The sequence below is a fragment of the Pocillopora verrucosa genome, chromosome 1 (assembly GCF_036669915.1).
Source record: "Pocillopora verrucosa isolate sample1 chromosome 1, ASM3666991v2, whole genome shotgun sequence".
NCBI classification, from domain to species: Eukaryota; Metazoa; Cnidaria; class Anthozoa; order Scleractinia; family Pocilloporidae; genus Pocillopora; species Pocillopora verrucosa.
The window spans coordinates 28,482,675-28,498,558 of NC_089312.1; the positions used below are offsets into that span (position 1 = coordinate 28,482,675).

The 15,884-nt window shown below is 37.3% G+C and overlaps 2 pseudogenes; one reads left to right on the forward strand and one right to left on the reverse strand.

The window, feature by feature from the left end:
• The window catches only part of LOC136279073 (uncharacterized), a 59,688-nt pseudogene that overhangs the window by 4,865 nt on the left and 38,939 nt on the right, over positions 1 to 15,884 (forward strand).
• LOC136276731 (uncharacterized) lies at positions 1,312 to 3,610 on the reverse strand (annotated as a pseudogene).

Here is a 15,884-nt window from a genome sequence, read left to right on the forward strand (position 1 = left end):
GTTGTCGAGAAAAGGAAAGGGCTCTTGTCACTTTGACTCTAAGAATAGAAGAAGCCTTCCCGAATGAAGTTGAGGTGATCTCTGATCTAAACGAACTTGTTTTTCTTATGAACGAACTTTCAAGGGACTTTGACAGAATTTTCGAGGACTCGGCGTTCCACGTTTACTGCGTCCCTAAACGATCGTCTTTCAACTGTGGCATTAGGAACGGTTTAGTTGGCAGACCAAGGCTACAGATCTTACAGCAAGAGCTGCAAACTCTGCTCAATGACCCCGGTTTTCGTTGGGCTGATATCAGAAGAATTATTGAATGAGAGTATTGCTTATGGCAAAATTGGTTATGGCAAGATATCGACATGAAAGGATGATCCTTCCTTATCTTACTTTCAGTTAACAGTTGTGTTATTCTTGGGCCCACAAACCATTTTTATTCATAATTTTTCATAGGACATAAAAAAACACATACAAATCATAATCACTAGTAGATTGAATAAGGGAGGGCGTAACTTGAGGTTTTTAGGAAAAAAATCTTTGTAATTGGTACAATTATCCATGACTTTACATATGTTTATGGTAATGTTTTGCTCCTTTATTGCTAGAAATTTCTACTACTCAAATTAATACAAAATCTCTGTTAATTTCCTAAGCAGTGGCCAAGGGATATATGCCAGTGGACCCTTCACATAAAATAATAAAATTTTTAAATCCGTTTAGGTTACTTAGGAAATGTTCCACGTTCAAAGTTCCAGTTTCAAGTTACTCAGCATATTAACTGTTTCGTTAACAGCATGATAAACTCAACACCAACAAAAAGAGCTTACAAGAGCTCATTTACAAGAGTATAAACTTCTCTGCAATAGCCATTATGCATGCAACATTGTTTTGCAATATTGTTTTGAGTGACTGCAAATCAAGGCTAGATCTCAGTTTTAAAGTGTTTATACTATGAAGCATCTAGTACATTATGCCACCATAACATCATGTATTTTTTTCCCAGTAATACAAAGTTTTACACCCCTTTGTATTACTAAGGCTGTTAGATTTGAGATTATAACTGATTATTGTTACTGTTTCCCATTTACATTATCATTAGTAATTTTATTCTTGGCATACTGACATGAATAGCAGTAACTAATTTATACTAACTGTATTAAGAGTTCATTCCAATTGCAAGTACATGAAGTTAATACAGTAAATCATGAACAGCAGTTTAGATAAAAAGAAGCAATCTGCAATACCACTTGGTAAACTATGATTCCATCATGATCACCAGTTTGGAAGACTGCATTTTTTAGCTTCTTGCAGTGACAATTCCTGGTTATGTGTCAGAGTAGTAATTGTGTCAGGTACCAAAACTGCATAGTCACTCTGCATGTCAGGTACAGGCCCTTCTTCACCAATCCCATAATGACTGAATGAATTAACAGCCTTCCTGGCAGTCACATCTGTCACAGCCTTATACCCAAAATTTCTGAAATGTAGCATTCCTTGTATCCAGAGCTGATTGAGAGAGAAATTGCATTGTGTGCTTACAGGAGGATTATTCCACTGACCGATAAATTGGTTAATTGCATTATTAATCAGTGTAATGTAAACTAGATGAATACAAAACAGATGCACCTCATCTGTTGGATCTAAAATTCCACTGTGCTCAAGAAAGAGAAAAATGTTCAAAAAGTGGCTCACAATAACCCAGTTGACATCATACCAGAGATGCTTTATTCTCTGGTTATGAACAGATTTTCCAGTGATGTGGCTGCCTCTATTCAAACCTCTTTCTCGCAGCATGAAGCGAGAAACTTCTATGTTTTCCATTCCAAGATCACTGCGAACTCTTGATGGTAAATTGTAGTGCTCAACAGCTGACTGGAAATACTGCAGTACAGTTAAAGCCCTGTTGTTGGTTGATGCCTGAAGGAATACTATCATTCTTGAAAAACCATCTAAACCACCATGAATGACAATTTTATATGGCTGGATTAGTTTGTGGTTGCCATCAATGCGCCTGTTGGACACCATGAAGACATTTGTTCCACTACACTATCACATATAAGTTAGGTTAAATATAGTATGTAAAAAAAGTTAAATCTGCCTATCTGAGTAATAGTGGTAATAATTATAATTACAACAACAAAAATAATAATCATAACAACAACAAGAGGCATTTTGTGATCACCCATGAGTAACAGGCGTGATAGGTAGGAATTTTGAGCATAATATCATTATCAGGGGAAGGTGGGGGCTGGGAAACTGGGTTAGGGTGATTAGTGAGGGGGCTAAATAGAATTGGGGAAAGTATCTCAAATCATGAGTTGAATTGGCATTAATGCTCATGCATCAAAATTACAGCCTAACCTCCCTTGTACCACAGATTTAAAACCGGTGTTGCCCCTGTCTGGAGGGAACTTCCATATAAAAAGGAAAGGAGTGCTTGTCGCAAATTTTGAAAAGAACCCTTAAAAGGTATCAAGATCCTGTTTTATGGGCATAGCTTAATATGCTTTTCACCTCTAAGAGGAAACAATTCTGAAACAACTCAGTTAACCCTAGCTGTCAAGATCCTACCTAAGAGATAGCACAAAAGCTCCCGCTGTGGACCTTTTGGAACTGACCACCATAAGAGGTACCAAACCTGCATTTTTAAACCCTAAAAAGTATAACAAGCATCCCTGTCCTTTTTATACAGGAGTCCCCCCAGGGGGGTGTTGCCCTTAGAGAAATAACAAACTATTTTGAAAAGAGGGGTGGTGGGCTCTAATGGTGTAGGGGGGCCTGTTAAAAATGGAGACCCCTCTGAACAGAGACTCGTTAGAAAGAAGGTAGTGTTAACTAAATAGCGCTTCAAAGAATTCGTTTATTTTACCATAACGCATTGGGGCATGGCACACTGTTCACTCTACGAATTATCTGCTGCGCTGCTCTTAAAGTGCGAAGAACCGGATCCACTCTTCGAATAGATTCCTGAATACGATGGCACTGGATTCGGAAGCCCCATTTCCTTAAGCCCCCTTCAACCAGGCGTTGACCAGCGCTTGATGTTACTTCAAGAATTTCCCTCACATATTCGTCAAGGTCATCGTTGGAGACATCACTGAAATTCTCTCCCACACCAACTGGCAACCCAGATTCATGTCTCCGACGGCGCAAAGTTCTTCCGGAGATTCCAAGAATTATTCCGGTATCAGCCCAACGAAAACCGGCGTCATTGTCAGAGTTTGCAGCTCTGTAGCCTTGGTCTGCCAACTAAACCATTCCTTGCCACAGTTGAAAGACAATCGTTTAGGGACGATGGTGCAGTAAACGTAGAACGTTCCGAGTCCTCGAAAATTCTGTTAAAGTCCCTTGAAAGTTCGCTCATAAGAAAAACAAGTTCGTTTAGATCAGAGATCACCTCAACTTCGTTTGGGAAGGCTTCTTCTATTCCCAGCGTCAAAGTGACAAGAGTTCTTTCGTTTTCTCGTAAACGACTAAAAAATTCAGCCGAGTCGTAGGACGCAGTGTTCCTTTGCCCTTCTGCACTTTCCAGTAGCCTACCCAAAGACGTAAAAAATTCTTCGACAGCCAAATGGGCAGCCAAATCCGTACACCTTGAGTAATGCTTCTCAAACATCACTGATAATCTGCCTTTATTTCAGCCATTTTGAAAGGGTTAGTTTCCGGGGCTTCTTGTTTAATCTGACTTCCGGTCATTTCTATTTCCGCTTCCTCATCTTTTAGTTTTATTGAACATCTTTTAGTTATATAAGGTCACGTGTGAATGAGCCAGGAAAGCGAAGCATGCTGCACAACATCGATGTATGACATCCAAAATCGATGTATTCCGGATGAAATTGATTTATTTTATTTTAAGACTTGTATTATAACGCATCACAATAACGTAATTGAACAAAACATTAATGTATCCATGTTCGATATTTTGTCCGTGAAAGAACCTCATACATTAGTGTCTTTGCTTTTTACTTATTCAGGTCATTCTAAAAGACATGAATTTGAAATGAAGGGTAGTGTCAATAAACATTACTTTGAGATCGAAGGTGAAGGAAAAGGAAAGCTTTACGAGTAAGTGTCTCTTAAAAGACAGACCACGATGAATTATTTCATTATTATCTATAACAATTTGGTTTTAAGCACAGAGTTGATTAAGACCACATTGCAGTTGTCATGTAAAGGCCTGATATTAAAGTATCAATGATTTTAGGAACGACAATTGTCGCAAACGGACCCATAATGGGAAAGAGGACAATTGGCTGGGACCTGTCCTTTGAGAAAATGACCGTATCCAACAACATATTGAGAGGTGATGTGACTATGTTCCTACTACTCAAAGGAGGCGATTATCACAGGTGCCAGTTTCACACTTCTTACAAGTAAGTATTTTGTTTCTGTAAAAGCTTCAATGGTTGAATATTGTTAGAATTGATTTCTCTAACACTCGTTTGTGGTTTGGTTGATCCTTCTTTATTTACTTTTCTTCTCAAGTTGTTACAATGGGGACTAGCTTCAATATAACAGGGAAAACTAGAGTCTCCGCTTATAAAGGTGTCACTACGGATGACATTTCTAAGCCGTCAATCTTCTTGTGTCGTCATCGTGCCATCTCAACTAGCGAATCACGCTGGACTACGTATTATAGTTCCCACATACTGAGTAAGCACCTTAGGGTTGTCTACGCAGTTACAAAATCAATTTCTTCCCTAATTTTCATATCTTTACGGTTGAGATCGGCCAGAACGGAAACGAGATCGACAATATAAAAATTACAAATAACCTTGGTGTAGAGTATTATTTATACCTGAAAGTGTATCTTAAGAGAAAATCACCTTTAAAGATTGTTACATAACAACATCTTGGTCACAAGAGTTAAAGAAGAAAGGCTCTCACAAGTACCGCCCCCAAATTGCTTCTTGTTGCGAAACATGAGGGGTATCACCTGTTTACCCTTAAATTACCTCTGGGAACACGAAGGCGACCTATTACCAGGGAGATTTACTCTTCCTGGAGTAACAAATTAACTTATTTAAGAACATGGCTTATCACGAGTTCCATGTCAACCTCACGATCACAACGAAGAAAACGTGATTAAACTCACTAGGTGAACGCGGCCAAACTCACCAGAAGAACGTGATTAAACTCAACCTTCAAGATAAGACCACCAAGAAGGAGTACGACGTAATCAACCTGCCCTTTTTATAATTTACATTAAATGACTAAGAATAAAATAATATTTCCATTCCTTTTCTTTCCAACACCAATACAGGAAACCCTTACGATATTGTAGATTAACTATAATTGTAATTTTATCATTTAACATATCATTCCTTTTAAGGATTTGGATCTCATCTTCTGTGTTTTATGAGATGAAAAGGGCCTTGACAGAATGGCTTAATACTAATTTCCCTTGTCAATAAAATGTTTGGGATCGAATAAGATTCTCCACAAGATACTAAAGGTTATCTATTATAATATCCTTTACAGCTTAGAAAATATGTTTCCTTCCCTGTATTTATTAGTAAAAGATGTTCAGGGAGATGAAAAAATAATCATTATTAATACAAGTAATTGTGGAACTTCATTGTACCAAAAACAAAGTTAAAAAACATTGATGTTCATAAAACAAGTAAAAACCCAACGCCGATAGAAAACGTAAAATAAATATTTTGTATTTTTATAAGTATTTTTCTCCTTTTTTTTTTTTTTTGCACAGAACAGAGGAGCCGATCACGCTGCCTTAGAATCACGTCGTAGAACATAGCATTATGAGAACCGACCTTGATGACAAAGACGGCAAGAAGGTCCAGCTGGAAGAAATTGCTGTGGCTCATGTTAACCCTTTGTAACTAGGATGGAAGTATTTTCATTATTTCATTACTTTCTGACGTTATTGTAATACGAATCGGGTCAGTTGAAAAGCAAAACAAAAACATTGATGATCAACTGTGTAATGTCACCCTCTCAATTTGTACAGTCATAAATAGTCCCTGAGACTTTAAAATGTCTGCAAATGTGTTGTCGACTCGTTCAAAGCTTCAGTTTTTTAATAAATACCTTCACTTACTTATCATGCTAGCAGCTACTTCCAATCTTTCCAAACAGACATGGTTTGATGCTACTCTGGTTAACAGATTTAATGAATGTAACCGAAGAAGTTACAATTCATAGACCCAACGTTTCGACACTCCTGTCTGTAATTTAAACGCTGCAACAAAAGGTCCTTTTATACGATCACTAATTAGCTGCCTTTTTTCTATCTAGGTGTAAATAGGTGTCAGAATGTAAAGGTTTATGAATTGTAACTTCTTCAGTTACGTTCATTAAATCTGCAAACCAGAGTGACATCAAAGCATGTCTGATTGTCCACCTAGCTGCCATGGGAACTTCAATATGTCTTTCCGAACAGTTGTCCTCCTCCCTAGCTAAGGGGCATTAAGCGAGTCAATTGTTAATCATCATTAGACACCAAAAAATTGAGACAAGACTTATGAGAAATTGTGACTTTAGCATCTCGGAACCTACAAAGTGATTTACATTTACTGAAATCCCTGATAAGAGCAACTGATTTACATCTCTGTTTTCGATTCGTGGTAGTGACATCATAAATCCCATACTTTCCGCAGTCAGTTCTTACCACCACCAGCAAGTGTAAAGCGAATAGAATGAGTTAGATAAACGTGAATACCCAAAATGCAAAAGAGAAAATACCGAGGATGCCAAATAGAGGCTTCTACTTCCTTTTTATAAATTTAGCTCGTTTAAGCAAAGAAAGCAATAGTTAGGAACTGAAATTAAATGTAAACAAGGTCGCTACAGAGAGTTAAGACCGCTCGGAATGTAACTCAAATAGCACTTTTCCTTTGCATATTTATTGGAATAGCTAGATTAAGGTTTATATGCGAATTCGAAATGTACACTGCAATTGGTTAGCGAAAAATATGCTACATGAGTACATATCGAAATGATTTCTGGCCGGGCACCCCGCTAACACGGGACACGAACTTGTGGTATCAAGGGAAAGCATTGACACAAGTGCAAGCGTTGCCTTTATCTTTTCCACTGTTTTAGAGCACCCAGGGGAGTGGACATATAGTATCGGCAGCAATATTCCTTACTTTTTTCGGGATCGGGCGAAACAGCCCCCCTCCTTCGACAGGGTCGTTCAGCCGACCTCCACAGCACTGACCAAGTAGACTGAATGTTTCAGATGTAAAGAGGGCTTTTCAGCAGTCGTCATCCTCGTTGGACTAACCTTAAATTGTCTCCTACGTGCTAAACTAACTTCAGTGCTAAAGTTAATAGATAACTCCTTAAATGTGTTTTTATCTGAACAAGTGCATTTGAATGGCTTGACCTCAAAACCATTTCTTTATTAAATAGACAGTCAACGATTTCATGTCATTTAAAGAAATAGTTGAAAAAAACTAACCGACTTTTCTCGCCTTATTTTCCTGTAATCCGATTTATTATACATTGAATAATTTTTCTGTTTAGATCAACCGAGAAGGTTGACTAGAATACTAAAATTAGTGCGGAAAAAATAATGGCATAGGGCTTTTCAAAACTGTTTTGACGAAATAGTTATCAGTTCTGTTATTCCATTACACAAATTTTCAAAGGTACACAGCCTTTGCTAAAAAAAAAGAAAAAAGGGGAAAGGGAACATTTTATGCCCCTTGAAAAGATAGTTGGAAAAAAACTGATTGATATTCTTTCCTTATTCATCTGTGATCCGATTTAATATTAATAAAAGATTTCTTCGGAGATCGCCATTGACCTTTGGAAAGACTGTTTTGAGGCAATTATTATCAGTTCTGTTCTTCTATTACACAAATTCTCAAAGCTGCGCATCGCAAACCTTTGGCCTTAGGTCTGGCGCTAGAAATTTTATAAATGTATTCGATAATTGTTAAAGCGATCGGTCATTTCAAGTTAGAATACTCGTATTAAGTTGTGTTGCTTTCGAAAAAACTGAATGAAGCGTCGCATGCAGAGGGCAAAGTTCAACAATCAAAAATGAAATCTGCTTTCCATCGAAAGAGAATATTTGCGACCCTCTACGCGAAAACAGGGAATAAGGCAAGAGCACGCGTGCAATTACACGGCTCGCTAAGCGTGTCACCAATCTCATAGATATGCGCATATTTATTGGGCAAAACGAAGACTGATTAGGTGTCATGCTCAACGTGCGACATGACTCACGTGCGAAAAGACGAAAGTCATAATCTAGCTACAAAAGAAAATGACAATCAGTATGATTTCGGCACGGCTTTCTAAATAGATTTATTTTATTCAGTCTTGAACAATTTTATTCGCTGATAAAAAAATAGAAAAAAAAACTAGCAAAAGTAAACAAATTGAAAAACGAACAAACATGAGCGAAGGTGGTGCTTAAAAGAGATGTACTCTCATGATTGTGAGGAAATATTCAATAAAAGGAGAAAAACGACAACGATTTCCAAATTATGTGAAATTATGAAGAAAAACGAGAGGTGCTGAAGTCTAGTGGCACAACTTGAAATTAAAGCGGCACGAATCACAGAAAAATCTAATCAGTGGTGGGACAAGAGAGTGAAATGGAATTTACCGAGTAAAAGCGCTCAGTCATTTTAAGCCATAATACTCTTTACATATATAACGTTGAGGCCTGCTCTACGGAGTTGAATACTTAAAAAGGCATGCAGGGGATATTTACAACCAGACTTAAAAAAAATCACAGAAAGTAACATGATGTACATAAACGGTCATATGCAGCAAAGGAACAGTAAAAATGTTTAATTTTGTAGTGTTGTACAGGTCTGGGGCGGCATTCTTTTTACCCTTTTTTACGGTTGATAAAAGGATTTATTATTAAGACAAGGTAAACATCGGCTTCATTGAAATCAAACGACTGGTTTAAAAATTTAAAAAATGTATATAGTCGACCCTAGCTGACAGTGGCGCTCAGGGGCAACTTGTTGTTTGACATTTCAAAAGTATTCTCAGGGTCTCGGGGTAGACCCCAAAATTTATTCAGCAAAACCTGATACGCTGAAAGTAAAATTTTATAAACCTTAAGTATGTTTCCCTTGAACAGAATTCAATTTTGACTTCTGAGTGCCGAATTACCGTCTGCATTCGACTTTTAAATCAGTTTTCAGAAGCAAGCGATCCAAACTCGACAATGAACAATGCACTGGGGTCAAATGTTATGTGACAGTTCAAAGCGCAAAAGCTATTCGTGACGAAACACTGCTAAGCAGCCCTCACGGGTTCTCTCTATTTAACCCTCACTACTATTATAGAAAGATGACACGTGTTGCCCCATTCAAAATATTCTGGAGCCTTCAATGCGATGAGTCATTAGACAGTCTTAGAGGACGTTTACAAAAAAAAAAGATTTAACTGATTCTTGATGATTGCATAAGTAAAGCTTCAATGTCTACTTTAATTCGCTAAATGATGATTGAAAGATGCACACCCCCGCATGCTGAGCCGCAAAGTGAAAATTACTTTGCCTATCGCTTTACACGTCAATCGACGTTTCTCGTTTTCCTTTTTAATTGAATAGTGCAAACATGGGCGGCATTTGATGGTGGTCATATTGATTAAGATTGCACACCCTTGAAAACTACGAAAAGAAGGATGAAATGCGCAGCATTCAACAGTCTCCACAGCTTCGCTTCATTGAAAATCAAAATGTAGCTTTTGAGAGCAACGGACTCATACTGAGAGGAATGAGGATGGGGCAAAAAACTAGATAATGAGAATTCTATAAAATTCTGTATTTTTTCCCAAGATCTGCTGAAGCACATCCTTTTGAAAGTTAACAGTATTTTGTCGATATTTCTTCAAAGATAAAATGGAATATACTTCTGAAAAACATGAATATTTATTCTGCAATCAGGAGAAGTTTCGAGCATTAGTCCTTCGTCAGCAAGTCACGTTGTCAACTCAGTTGATAAAACCAAACCATCTGATTATGTAATCATTAATTTTGTGCTGCTCTCTAGGGTCCCTTTTCTTTTTTTTTTTTTTCTTTTTTACTTTAGCAAAGCATTGACTAATGCAATAGTGCCTTATCCAACTAGTATTTCAATTACTGAAACAAGAAATGAAATTTGATTGCAATCCTCCACTACTGATAAGACGGATTACAGAGTAATGACCAAAAAATTGCAAAGGCTATAAGCAATCTCAAATTTAACAAGTAGGAATCGAATGATCGCTTTTATGTTACAAGATTTGAAACTTCTTTTTAATTTTACTTAAAGTTAAAGTCACAAATACGCGCGCACTAAGCACGAACCGATCGTTAAATATCACACGATGGATCAAGTGGCATCATCATCATCAAAAAGCGTTGGTTTGTTCTATTCTTGCTTTTGATATCAATCCACCCTAACACTCTAGTCAGTTCAGCTTGGTCAGCGACGGAGTGAACTACAAAAGACTATTTCAACTCAAAATCCAGCCTTGAAAATCAAGCGGTTTATCCTCACCATGTCTCTTTCAAAGCAAGTTGGCGAGTTATTGAAACTAAGCATATATAGTCGAATTTACCTCAGTAACAAAGAATAAGGTAAAATCGTCCGAACGGAAATTGGTACGCCACACCCAAAAAATGCTCTTCAAAAGTTATGACCTTACACTAAAATCAAGTAAGGCAATAATTCTCACAAGTGAGCTGTAATTTTAGCAATTGCAGAAAAGTAGCTTGAAAAAATAAGACATCAAGGATTCAAATCCGTGCCTCACAGATACAATTTGGTCGTTGGTACTAAGTTACTAACCGTGGAGAAATCTGAGACCCCCCTCTCCCTCTGCCTTTCCCTAGCGGTTAATTTGCAGTCAATTTTGTATACCTTTATACTTTGTTTCCCCCGTCTACCGCCTGGTAAAAGAACCCATCTCAGTAATGACACCACGCCAATAAAAATTCCACTAGGCGAAAATAAATGACAGATTGTATTTGATCGCTTTATTTCGCCAGTTTGAAAAGTTAGTGAAACAGATGCATGTCCCACAAACCTCGGTCAGAAAAATGCCGTCGTAGTCTGTCGCTATACACATTAACCTGTCTTAGTATGTCAGTTATGGCTCGTTTAATTAATTCTGCGTGTCTTCAAGCTTCAAAATCACCTTGCAGATAGATTCATTGCAGTGTCTGTAATGGAATATTGCAGTTCATGGAAATATTTTAAAAGAAGGTCAAAGAGTAAGACAATTATGTATGGAGCCAAATGGTGTGAGGCGCACCGTGTTAATCTGATATGGCGTAAGCTGTATCGTAATAGTCGAAATCAGTAATTAGTAGATAGCGAGCGAGTAATCCACTGGAAAATTAAATCCAACTAAGATTCATTAATTATTATTGTCAGTAGAAAATAATGGATTCTTTGCATTTTTCTTATTCAGGTCATTCTAAAAGACATCGTAGCCGAAGGAAAAGGAAGGCCTTACGAGTAAGTGTCTACAAAAAGAGAGACCACGATTAATTATTTCTTTACTATGCATTACAATTTACTGTTGAGAAATATAAATAACATAATAACGGAGCTCGCAGCGCGCGCAGCTTAGCCTTATAATTATACGCAGTAGTAGTAACCCATCAAGCCGAGAAAATTTGAACTCACGACCGTACAACCCAACGTACAAGGTGCTACTTTTAGCATGCGCGGTCAACTGCATTGCGGGCACTATCTTAGCCATTCCCTAACGGAACGACGAGGGAGAACATAACACGCAGGCGCGATTGCGTGAGCAACTTGGATACCCCACTTATGTACGCCAAGAGACACGGGGGTTTCACGTGGGCTAGTAGATGTGAAGCTGCGAAGGTAAATGATTGGCAACTCGCGTTTCGAGTGGGAAATCAAACTGGTGAGGTCTTAGTCGAACAGTAATTATCAGTCTTTTTCAGTTTCTAATCAACTTGCAAAACAACAATGCGGCTAAAGCTTTGTCAACCGAAGGAAAGTATTTTGATTCAGGTTCGTGGAGAAAGGGTTTTGAGTGAAAATAGGCTGGAAAGAAGGAGACAGAGCAAAAAAAAAAAGCAAGGAGTAAAAGGCGAAAAGCGAGTCCAGAAAAACGCGCAAGAAAGTTAGATAGGACGACGACATAAACAGAATACGGGCGAGAGGAACGTTCCGTTCAATCTTTTCATTATTACTTTCTGATATCTTATCCTTGTCTCAGATGCTTAACCTTTAAGGAAACCGATCCAATTTTACAAAAATACGGGCGTCACTTTTGACATCGAACTTAGTATACCGTCCAAGAGCTGTTGGTAATTTAATTCGATGATTTTCAGTGGTCGTAGAGATAATATAATAGCAAGATTTACGCGTAAACCCTGACCCGTAGGAAGTTAGGCGTCTAAATCATGGCCAAACTAAGAAGCCTACGGCAAAGTCGAGACTCGTTCCTCAACCGATCCGAATTGAAACAGGCGTTCTCAATTGATCCTGGCGCCCTAATGTTCAAGAAATGAATTCAACTGATTGAAAGTCAGACTCAATCAGTTTATAGATATCGTTTTAAAACATAAGTTTCAGATTTAAGTAAGATATACTTTACTTTATTCAACTGTCAACGTAATAGGTTCCGCTACATTAAATTCCGGCGTCTTGGAACCGTGACCGTTGGGTAAACGATCTTAATGTCAAATAAGGAAGTAGAAGCTTCTATTTGGATTCCTAAGTATTTTTTCTTTTGTATTTTGGGTATTTACGGGTATCTAACTCTTTCCATTCGCTTTAAACTTCATTATGGATTAGTAAAAGAAGGCAGTCATGAAAAAAAAATGGAGTTTTGAACTAATCGACAATACGTTTGCACTCAGTGCAATGCCATTATGGCTTTACGAATTGAGAGGATGACACTTTACAGATGATCTCATCAATGTTTTTTTGGTTGATCGCTTTTATCCCGTAAAACACAGAAGATGCGATCCAAATGTTCCAAGGGAATGATATTCAACCGTTTGAAGCTGTTGCAGATACAAAATACTTTTTTGAAAGCAGTGTGAAATTAGCACCTGTGATAACCACCTCCTTTGAGTAGTAGGAGCATAGTCACATCACCTCTCAAAAGGTTGTTAGAGGCGGTAATTTTCTCAAAGGACGGGTCCCAGCCAATTGTCCTCTTTCTCATTATGGGTCCGTCGGCGGGAAATTTTACGCCATGAAACATGGATATGTGATTAAAAAAATTGCCCTCAGGACAGTAGAATTAAGAAAATTTTTTCCGTATGAAAAATGACCTTGAAGATTTCTTTTAAAAAATATTATCTCGATCCCATATTAAACATTACTTTTATACCTAATATGTCCACTGGCTGTAGCAACTCGTCCATCCTCAAATGTAAATGTCCTTTCATGTGACATTCCAGCAGGAAATGCTTGTTTGAATTATAATATAATAATATGTCCTCAGGATACTTAGTGAAGCATCTGTTCTGAACTACTGCACAACCTTTCATGCTAACTTGTAAGAAATTAAAGTATCTTACATGAATTTAGCTATGACTTAGCTCTGCAGTAGCCTATACACATCGCCTGACTCTGGAAGCAGATGAAGAAGCCGATTTCGTAGACTGTAGGTAATTTGCAAACTCGAAGAAATACAAAATCATAGTTTATACATACAAGTATAACAGTATATCTTCAGAGGATTTCGAATTGCTCAAATTCCCATAAAGAAGGTACAGCACTCGGAATCTGGATGATATGCACACGATTTGATGTATATGTTTGTAGTTAAGTCGAGTTGTCCTCCATGAAGGTTGATCAATTTTTTTTAAAAGATGACAACCAGAGGCGAGATTTCTCTTCGGGATATTGCTCATAAGATAACATTCTTTCAAAGCTTTGCACGTTTCATTTGTCTGAAACGTTTGTTGTTGAGAACATTAGATGTAAACATCGCCGAATTATGCAATATCTGATTTTGAGCTTTTTTCGTGAATTGCCCCTATTTAAAGTACAGGTAGGCCCGCAGAGATTTTTACATATTTAAAAACTAATATATTTTAACCAGCTAGGCGGGTAGTTTCAGTTCCAGAATCGGTGTACTTTTGAAGAAATTCAGATAAACGTTTTCCCTGTTTTACCGACATCAAAAATGACCGAAACTGTACCGAGATAAATAATCTAGTGGTGTGTTCAAATTCACCCCCAGGGAAAATTAAATGTATTCCTATGTATGGTAGAAGGGCCGATTTGTAATGTTGTATTTAGCTTGAGATAGAGAAATAAACATTTCACTCTTTTTTTACGACGTTTTCGTCTGAAAATGAGGCCTCAGGCCCCGAGCAAGCAGCCGTTGTTACCATGACAACAAGAATGCTGCGACCTTTAAAAAGTGTATTTTTGTGCATCCCTTCTAAGTGCCTAACTGCATGCGAAATTTGAAGGGGGTTTGAAATTTTCATTTCCCAAGATGTTTGATTCTTACAGAGACATGTTCTTAACACTTTAATTCCTAAGAGTGACTAGCATCTAATATCTCCTTTTAATATCATCCCTTAATCAAGCATTAAGGTCATGAGAAAAAAGGAAATGATAATCAACTGAAGAACCTCTTGATTGTTAAACAAATTCTCCTTGCCAGCACATTAGGAAATGCATAGAGGGCAGTATGGAGAATATGCATACTGATGTTAGGGTGTAAAGGGTGATGTAATGAGTTTGATATATGTAGAGTATTGCTTGAATATATAATTGTGGTTGGTACAAGTGCCTAGTAAACATCAGTCTATGGTCTTCTACTCTTCCACCTTGGAGGGTGCCTTGTGTACTTAAAAATCGAAGTTCAGTGCCTTTACCAGCTTTTTTGGCTATGAAGATCAAGAAAGAACAACAGCCACACCAAGAAATATTTTTCATGACAGACACCTTTACAACGGTAGATACACACCACTGACATGTTTGAGGGAAGCATGTCAAGCAGTTAAGTAAATTTTTCAGTTTTCTTTTCATTACTTGTAACCAGCTTATTTCTATCAGCTTTAAAAATTTCTGTATCCTCGCTTTCAAAGAGAAGTATTTCCCATGAACATTTAAACATTAAAGACATAAGCCACCAGCAACAGGTTTTTCCATTGTTTCATAACATCAGATTCACATCACATTTTTTTTTAACATTTGAAAGTGTAAGAAAGTTTTAATCATTACGTATACAATATAATGAAATCCCCCATTTTAACCCTTTTAGTCCCACTAGTGACCTAGACAGAATTTCTCCTTACACAATCAGTACAATATCAAGCAGACGAGTGATGAGAATAAAGAAAAATATCAATTAGGGGATAATTGGTTGATCCAATTCCAAATTCTCCAACCTAACACCACATAAATTGTATGCATGAATCATATGTACCAGAAAGACAGCAAATAAAAGTAAGAAAAGTCAGAAAAGTTTTCTTGTGTACAATGAAATTTCAAACTAATTGAAAATAAGTTGACTTCATGATTCAGATTTTAGTTTAAGAAATGTGTAATGTCTCTTTACATGGATGAAAAGAGAATACCATTTATGAATTCTAAAATAGTTAATGCCAAAAACTTGAAAGTGGAATTTCATAAAAAAAAAAACTATTAAAATATGGCATGCCTATTCACTGAGATTTTAATCATTAGCTGGGCACACAGAGATGTAAAAGAGGCTTTGTGAAAAAGACCGGGGCAATAAAATTAAAGATTCAGGCGAAGCATATGACATCAACTAGTTTACTAATGTTCTCGCCTGAACTCAGTCTGGAAAGAGAACTCTACTACACTTCTGTTTTATCTTCTCACACTTGAATTAAAACAAAATTTAATTATTTGCGGGCAGGTTAAGGAGGAAATTAAAAGAATGGGTATATGTTTGTAGGCGCAAGAATTTGTATTATCATTTTTTGTTAGTGT